This window comes from Columba livia, chromosome W (genome assembly GCF_036013475.1).
Source record: "Columba livia isolate bColLiv1 breed racing homer chromosome W, bColLiv1.pat.W.v2, whole genome shotgun sequence".
NCBI classification, from domain to species: Eukaryota; Metazoa; Chordata; class Aves; order Columbiformes; family Columbidae; genus Columba; species Columba livia.
The window spans coordinates 8,031,445-8,041,217 of record NC_088641.1 but is presented as its reverse complement, the minus strand read 5'-3'; the positions used below and the strand labels follow the sequence as shown (position 1 = coordinate 8,041,217).

Below are 9,773 nucleotides of genomic sequence, written 5' to 3'. Positions count from 1 at the left end.
TAAAGAGAGAAAGAAAGAGAGAAGAAAGAAGGAAAGAAGGAAAGAAGGAAAGAAGGAAAGAAGGAAAGAAGGAAAGAAGGAAAGAAAGAAAGAAAGAAAGAAAGAAAGAAAGAGAAAAAAAGATCTGACTGCCTGCTGCTAAAGCTGCCAAAGGGGGGCCTTATTCCCCCCCCAGCAGCGATGTTGCTGCTGGAGAACTGTAATACTGAATGAAGGATCTGAGGGTGAAATTTAAAGGCATCCCAGGGGATCCGTAGTTCTAATGAAGCCGGGAAATTAAACAAAATTTTTTTTAATAGATTTATTCTGTGGTAACTAGTTGTAAGAGACTTCTTAGTAAATTCACCATGGTAGTTTTTTGAGGTCATGGGAAAAGCAAGAAATCTCCAAGGAAATTTTGGATGCTGTACTTCCACTAGTATTGGCAGCCAAAATACAGGTAAAGCCAACACTACACTGATAGAGCTGAAACAGAACTTCAGTCCAGGAGGAAAAACAATATCCGATGAACATGAAAGCCAAAATGGGTTAGAGACTTTGATGAACAAATTTATGACAGCCTTACAGGCTGACTGATTTTGATTACACTTGCAGATTTGTCTTTTTATAGCTACAACACAGAAACAACCTGTCGCTATTGTGGGACAGTATGATGAAAATGCAAACAGACTGATATACTTGGAATGGATTTATTTTTTTTTTTTCCCAGTTCTTTCCATAAAACTGTTACTCAACCTTCTAGAATTGATTGTTACTCTGATCAACAAATGCAGAATGAATTCAGGTCTTAATAGGCCATGATTCTTCTGTCATATATGTACTATTTCTGAAATCTGATTTTGATTTTTTTTATTTGCAATCTATGTCATTGTAAATTGCACTAGCCAATTTTCTTAACAGCATAGCTTTTGGCATGCCTAAATATAAATTGCTGCAGAGTCTGCATGTCTTTGACATCACTCCACAGACCATACTTGTATTTGGTCCGATCCAACATGCTCATACAGTTTTGTTGATTGATCAGGGAAATCTCATGAAGCTGTAGTGGTCTGGTGTGAAGATAATGATTGGCATCATTCTATTAAACTTACTGATGGCTCAACCCAATTAGCAGAACTTGGTGCAGTTTTGCATGCCTTAGAGCTTTTTAAGGAGGAACCTCTAAATTTGATTTGTGATTTTGAGTACCTAGTCAAGGTCCTACAGCGCATCCCCTCCACCTTTCTTAAAGAAATCTCGCAACAGCAACCCATTGAATTGTTTGTATCGTTGCAAACTGCATTACAGCATTGCAGAAACCCCACTGTTTGTTACTCATATATGCTCTTATATGAATTTACCAGGTCCCATAACAGAAGGAAATGCAGTTGCAGACTCTCATACTGTAGCTACAGTCCGCTTCTAGTCTGCCAGGGCATGACACGCTTTTTTTTTTCATCAAAATGCTGCTGCTTTAAGAAAGATGTTTGATTGGACACTCGAACAAGCAAAAGACATAGTTTGCTCTCGCCCAGAATGTCAAGGCCTTATTACAAATTTATGCTCCCTTGGAGTTAACCCTCGCAGGCTCACAGCTAATGTCATTTGGCAGTCTGATGTTACACGTCTCATCTTTTGACTGTTTGAAATGTGTACATGTTTCTATAGATACTTTTTTGAGGTATGCTTTGTGCATCTGCTCCTATTAGTGAGAAAAGCAGAGATGTTCAGTGCCACACGACCTGCTGTTTTGCTATGCTGGAAGTGCCACAACAGATTAAAACTGACAACAGTCCTGGTTACACTGCCGGATCCACACAATATTTTTTACAGCAATGGGGTGTGTCACATATCACAGATATTCCACATTCTCCTATTGGACAGGCTATTATTGAACAGGCACATTCCACACTGAAACAGATGTTGTTAAAACAAAAAAGTGGGAATATGATGCCTCAAGAACAATTAGACAATGAAACATATACTTTAAACTTTTTGAGTCATGTTATGCCTCCCTCCTCTATCACAACAGTGGAAAAACACTTCTGTGCTCCAGATTCACTGTCTCAGAGACCAAAGGTTTTGTATTGGGATCCCCTGTGTAACAGTCAAGGGTCTGTAGAGTTAATCACCTGGAGAAGTGGATATGTGTTTTTTCTTCTTCCAACAGGACCATAGTGACTTCCTGCAAAATACGTTAAACCTTTCTATGTATTGGATAAACATGTCGCAGGACCTAATGCCAGAGATACAGTGTCTGTCCCTGCAGCCGAGTCCAAAGGAAGAGGCCAGTGATGTTACCTGGTGGCAGCTGAAGAAGTTACAACAAAATGCAAGTACTATGATGGCAGCAGCAGGCTCCTCACTCCAATTAACACTTCCTTAGCCTATTTGGCTATAATCTTCTGCAACAGTGCAGTAACAATGACATGCATTGGGTAGGTGGTGCATGGATACCACCAGAAGGTCACTTGCTGGAAAACAAGGATTGGATTAAATGTAATCAAACACAACAGTATTTTTGTTGAGATCACTCCTGTATGTGCTTCTGACAAGCCAATTAACAATTGTTTAATGATGTCAGAGAAGTTTCACCTATTTATCAGCAATGAGAGGATAGAGGAGTAGTTGAACACAATTTAACTTTTATTTCCATTCTGGGTCTTGAATGCTGAGATGTAAGTCACAATTCTACTTTGAAACCACCTGCTGACTTTCCAACATGCAAGGTATCTAAAGTAATCACGGGAGATGTTTCAAGTTTTTACAGGGCCCTCTGTAAATTAGAGGTACCAGCATATCAGAATGGTACAGATTTACATTATTTGGACTGGGGACTAACTTGTTGACTTCACCTCTACAAGCTGTTGGGGCAGGAGGGTGGGACCCTCGGTCAATTTACAGGGTCGTTAACAAAGAAGGTGCCCAGAGTAGTTGCGAAGCTTCTGGACTATGTTGTAATGCCCACAGCTACATCTGACCAGACTATAAAATGGGGTTCCCACCGAAGACACCCTTTGAGTGGTCTTCTCAGAGCTGCGGGTCTGTGAACCAGAGCCCTTTCCTTAGGCTAGAATACCATCTAAGGAGACTTCCTGGGACTGAGAACGCCTCATCTCCTCATTTGGGTGAGTGGTTATTTACTGGATATAATCTTGAATGAGCCCTCGCCTAACTGAGATGAGTGATTATTTCTTGTGAGTACCCTGGGGTGAGAGGCCTCTAGTTTTCTTTCTTGTGAGTGACTACATGCACGTTGTGGATCCTCATTATTCTTATGTTATTGTACCCCAATAATCTCCTCAGCTGATATCCGAACCTGTATTTTATGTTGTTGGAGTGCTAAATAATTGAATAAATCCTGTTTCTAGTCAGTTTACTGGCTACACATTTCCAGCTAGAATTAAGTCTGTTTTGGAACTTGTTGTCCACCTAAAACTGACTTTGGGGTGCCTTTGTGACACAGATAAAGAAGGAGTCAAACTTCTTTCTGTAAAGACAGTTTCTGCTGAGACTGTAGAGCACTCATCTAAGGGAAAGAATAGAACTCAACAACTATTCACACCTCTGCAATAAATAAATGTGAAGCAGCCCTGTTGTGGATAGGATATGGACAGAACACTTTGGCTACCAGAATAAAACTGCATTGTGATTGGGAATATACTCTTAAGAATTTATGTGTAACACCACTGAAATTGAATTATAGTGTTTATGAGTGAAATCAAGTAAAACAACACCTCCGGAGAGCATTCTCAGCTAATGTGCAAGGCCTGGTTTAGGATTTAGCCAGTGCCCTGCAAAAACAATTGCATGATTTGCAAGAATTAACGCTGCAAGACATAATGGCTAACATTATCTAATAGCATAAAGTGGTTAGACCCAAAAACTTGGTTTTCAGGCCTCAATCTGCATATATGGGTTTTTGCGGGAATTGGATGTGCTTGTGTAATATTTTTTCTTGTAGTCCTCTGAATCATCTGGAGAATGATACAGAATGCAAAGAAGAATAAGCCAGGGTCCTTGCTAGGCTCATTGTGAACCTGATGTTCCAAAACAAAAAAAGGGGGAGATGTGGGAAAGCAAGATGTGGGAAAGCAAGATGTTTGGTTTCAGCCACCTGGATGATAAAGGAAGATCAATACTAACATGATCATCTGGACGATCAAAGAAGAAATAATACTAACATAATTAGATCACAGCAACTAGTCAAAATATAAATGGCCTTGGGCTTGTTGTGCTGAAGTATGTTTTTCATAATTGTAAAGAGTGATAGCCCAGACTTGTGAGAATGGTATCTTGGGCCAGATAACAGCCCCCAAGTACATGAGATGTGTGAATGTTGTTTGGCCTGGTCTGTCAATGAATGGAAATGTAACTGAAACAGGCACAATATGAGTGTGGTGTGGTTTTAATAACAATTATTGAAAAAACATCTTGTTTAACCTCTTAGTCCAGACCCATATCTGTAAAACCTATAAATTGTGAATGGTTAATAAAGGGGGCCTCAGCCTGGCTCAACTCTCTGCTCTGCCTGGCTCTGTGCTCCTTCCTGAACACGATCTCTGCCTCTCTGTGCATCTTTGTGTGCGTCGTTCCTCATTGCCGCACCTACTATAGGTATTTTAAACTAGTTCATAGTACAATAAAGCTACAAAAGTGACATAATCAACTACTCAAGTATTCCTGCTAAAAGTGACTGGGAAGCCAGCATGGCCACACTGCCCTTTTACTTCACAATTACCAATTGCCAGAACAGCTTTTTTGGTAGCTATTGCAATTAGAACGATCCAGGCCCAGTGTGGTCTTTCACTGGGTAGAGACCAAAGGAGGGAAGAACGAAAGATGAGAGTTACCTTTGCCTGACTTTAACCAGATTGCAGATAAATACAGAGTACTAACTTTCTGTCAACTTTCTTAAGATTTTTCTGCTTTAATAAACTAAAATATAATAAGCATTTTCAGGAGCAGTTATCTAGGCTCCATTGAAATATACCTTCAGACTTGATACCTCAGGCTGCTGTACCTAAACAAGGCAAATATAACTATATGTTATATTCCCTTTTTGCTCTAACAATAGACAGCAGAAAAATGTGTTTAAATAACTTTGACTTTCCACACATGCTCAACTTCATCTAAAGGGGTCCTTCAAAGACATCTTCTGTAAAAAGGAAAGTTCTTCCCTGATGGTGCATTTCAGATGGTGCTGATGTTCTGTCAAAAATGCATGATGGAAATGGATTACTTTGCCTCCATGTTCATTTAGAATATACAGGCACTGCAGTCTGTCATGATGGTGAGTTACCTCGTGTCATATCCCATTTAGAGGTATGGGTGGGGGGAGAGGTGACTCAGATTTGTCAGTCGTCTTGGTTGGAGAAGAGTATACACGATACTTAAGATCCGTAAACAAATTTATTTTGCGGCTTGGCCCAACTGGCAAATGATTTAGTGGCTGAAGGATTTATGTTACTTAGGCTCAATTAGTAAACAGTTTAGTGGCAAAAAGATTTACATAAAAGTTTTGCGGCACATGTGGGGCTTTAAACCTTACGTTGCTATATTACTTATTAAAAGAAAAGTAAAAGAATAGAAATATAGGGAAGAAAGAAAGAAAAAGAGAGAGAGAGATTTCACCAGCCTTATAGCTCTGCGATGTATATGATGGGGTTTGTAGTCTGGATCCAGTGAAGTGCAGCGCCCTCCGATGTCTGGTTCGGTTCCCACAATGAGACTGGTGGGCGGAGTAGTCCTCAGAATGATGGGCACGCTGCCAGTGCTTGTACAAGTGTGCTTTTTATAGTCCTCTGGATTGCCTGTTTGCGTAATCTTTGGTCTTTTGCACAGGCATCACTGGGGGGTGATTGAGAAAGATGGAAGTGTCCCAAAGGGTCTTGGGCGACCTTGAAGGGTCTCAAGTGGTCTGGGATCTTCTCCCTTAGTGCCATGCTGGGCCTATGGAACACGGAGCTGTGTGTCCTTCAATGTGCCCCCCACCTCCTGTATCAGTCAGCCTTTTGTCTGTGGCTTGTTGTTTGCATGTAAATCGCAGTTCACCTTATGTCCCATCTCCTGCTCCTTGTCCCATCTCCTGTGGCTGCATGTTGCAGCCTGGGTAACAAACACAGCCTAGCCATGACAGAACATAAAAAAGCATAAGCTAATTAACCTGTCTTCTCAGCAGAATAGGTTAGTCTGAGAAAGCCAGTCTCAAAGTTCCGTGATAGACAATTCCCAAATTTATTTGGAAACAGCTACATTGCACTAGATGGTACATTACACAGATATACATTTAATTTTTCTTTTGATCAGAGGTTGCACTTCTTTCTGTATGGCTGCAGATCTTTTTCAGGAGGAAATTTAGTTATTTTCACTATCGTTTGTTATCCTAATCAATTACCTTTTAAACTTCTGATTTCCCTTTGCAGGATCAAGCAGTTGATATAAGTCATCTGGATGCAAGAGCAATTTTCTTAGTCATAAGAGAAACTATGCAGTTCCCATGCAAATTTGTTCTCTAGCATACAAACAATTATTAGGCTGGTGCAAAAAAGAATTGCAGTTTTTGCATTGTTGAAATTTGCCATTTGATATTGTTATACATTCTTAAATAAATGTGATTATACGTAATTTTAATGCACTTTTCTTACTTTATGTTTTTTTTTTTTTTTTGCTGCTGACTTATTACTCATTTTTTTATTTTATATATATTTTAGATTATGGAAATTATGTTAGACAAAAAGCAAATTTGAGCAATTTTCTTATTCGAGTTCAAAATAGGTCGTAAAGCAACAGAGACAACTTGCAACATCAACAATGCATTTGGCCCAGGAACTGCTAATGAACATACAGTGCAGTGGTGGTTCAAGAAGTTTCGCAAAGGAGACAGGAGCCTTGAAGATGAGGAGTGTAGTGGCTGGCCATCTGAAGTTGACAACGACCAACTGAGAGCAATCATAGAAGCTGATCCTCTTACAACTACAAGAGAAGTTGCTGAAGAACTCATTGGCGACCTTTCTATGGTCATTCAGCATTTGAAGCAAATTGGAAAGGTGAAAAAGCTTGATAAGTGGGTGTCTCATGAGCTGACTGAAAATCCAATAAATTGTTGTTTTGTCGTCTTCTCTTATTCTATGCAACAATAATGAACCATTTCTCGATTGGATTGTGACGTGTGATGAAAAGTAGAATTTAAATGACAACTGGCGATGACCAGCTCAGTGGTTGGACTGAGGAGAACCTCCAAAGCACTTCCCAAAACCCAAATTGCACCAACAAAAGTTCACGGTCACTGTTTGGTGGTCTGCCGCCTGTCTGATCCGCTACAGCATTCTGAATCCTGGCAAAACCATTACATCTGAGAAGTATGCTCAGCAAATTTATAAGATGCACCGAAAACTGCAACACCTGTAGCCGGCATTGGTCAACAGAAAGGGCCCAATTCTTCTCCATGACAATGCCCAACTGCACGTTGCACAACTAACACTTTGAAAGTAGAACGAATTGGGCTACGAAGTTTGGCCTCATCCTCCATATTCACCTGACCTCTCTCTGACCAACTACCACTTCTTCAAGCATCTCAACAACTTTTTGCAGGGAAAACTCTTCCACAACCAGCACGATGCAGAAAATGCTTTCCAAGAGTTCATCGAATCCCAAAGCACAGGTTTTTATGCTACACGAATAAACAAACTTATTTCTCATTTGCAAAACTATGTTGACTGTAATGTTTCCTATTTTGGTTAACAAAGATGTGTTTGAGTCTAGTTATAATGATTTAAAAGTCACGGTCCAAAATGGCAATTATTTTTGCACCAACCTGATACTTAACTGGCATCAACCTGCGGTGTTCTAGGAATGGTTATAACATGTCCCATGATTTCTCCAAGTTTTTGTCTTCTATTTGTAAGTAACTGTAAAATGATGATTGAAGAAAACCTTGAAATTAAATGTAAAGGTGTTGTGATATTTGCCTGATTTCGCAAATTCCAAAACAACAGGTGGAAGGGGTGTTACAGTTCAGTTTGTATGAGTGAGGTTTAAACTCAAATGTTCATGGACCATATTTAGATGTTAATATTGCTGGTTTGTTGACCATCAAAGTAAAGGGAAAAAAAATTGTTTTGTGTGATTCTCCATCATCTAGTAGCTGGGATGCTTATTCTTGCTTAATGTTCATGGATCTGTCAGAGTACTAGAGTTATCATCTTCCCTAGAAAGGAAATGACTGAGAGAAAGAAAACTAGCAAAAAAGAGAAATCTGACAGAACACTAAAAAGGGAGCACAAGGTAAAAATATGAGTATTTGCATTAATACACTGTTTTTAAGGTGAAAAGAAGAATAAGATGGAAGGAAGGAAGGAAGGAAGGAAGGAAGGAAGGAAGGAAGGAAGGTCTAAGTAGTTAATGAAATATATATTTATCTATAGTTAATTCATAAAATATAGCAGGATTTGTTCAACAATATGCAGTTTGCATCTTTTTGAAGCATTATATGCAAGAATAAAGTAAGATGAATACTTGGCAAAGACCTGGTCACTAACTGTGAGAAATGCATAACTAACTGGAGGTGCTACTCAGGCAGAAGTATTACAGATTAATTAATTTCATAGAAAAAAATTTCCATTGATCTCCAGTATATGCGAAATTACTAAATAGATCCTTGTCTACAAGAATATGAAAATATCACTGCTATTTTGCCTGTCCAAAGAGTATTTCTTTTTAGTTAAGTTCATGATCTCTCTCTATTAGGCTGGGGACTTAAAGAACTCACTGTTAACCAAAATGACATAATATATTTTTACATTTGGGTCACTGATTGTGAGAATTTGATCCATGTTATTCTAAACTAAAAATATTTTTTCAACTACATATAGGCAAGATGGTGTTTAGTGTTAGCTGCTGAGTATCTTAAGTTACTGTCTGTTTTGTATCACTACAAAGGAATAAGCTGCCTTACTAAAGGCTTTGAGTCACAACTGAAGAGATATTTAACAGTAGCAACTAAAGTTGTTATTGCCTCAAGCAATCTCCACTACTCATCTCTCTGAGATTAGTCATAGGATGCCAAGTGCATTTTAAGTGGAATTCAAAACATAAATGCTCTGCAGTAAAGGCAAAAGTGTATTGATATTAATGTGTTGTCATGGTTGAGACAGACAAACGACATAGACCAAGTTCTTCCAGGATGAAAGTAGTAGATGCCATTTATTGCCACAAGTGCGTTTTTATACAGTTTCACCAATTCATGTGTCTTCACTACTGGTTACAAGGTACAGCAGTAACATCTCACTGGCTGTTTTTGCTATCATCAGTGTTACTCTTTGACTCCCTTCTCTCTCACGGGTACATCCTTAACATCTCCAGATACTCCTTTACTCCCATCTTTCTCATGGGTAGGCCTTAAAATCTTAAAGGCTAATTTCTGTTCCCATGCCCTCCATCAGGGAATCCAAGGACCCACCGTAGTCCCACAGTTCCCCCTTTTTGTTTTTGTGCTAAAAAAATTGCCTTCATTGTCCACTACAGGGCCCTTTGCAGCAGTGAAATTATGCATAGCAACATTAGTAACACAGCCACAGCAATCATCAAGACAATCAGTGCCGTTTTCACTACTGATAACAACAACCCTGAAAGCCCCCAGCCACTAAACAATTTATTTAACGAATCCCATCAAAATCTTCACACCCATGTCCTTGAGCTAATAACAAAAAGTCTGTTGAGGCTCTGTTCTGCAGTGTAGCATGTCTTACAGAATCTACATCTAACAAAGGTCCACTTAAAGCCTTAGAAGTTCT

At 39.3% G+C, this 9,773-nt stretch overlaps 1 pseudogene; it reads left to right on the top strand.

The window, feature by feature from the left end:
• Window positions 1-6,695: 6,695 nt before the first annotated feature.
• On the top strand, window positions 6,696-7,722 carry LOC135577213 (histone-lysine N-methyltransferase SETMAR-like; annotated as a pseudogene).
• Window positions 7,723-9,773: the final 2,051 nt, after the last annotated feature.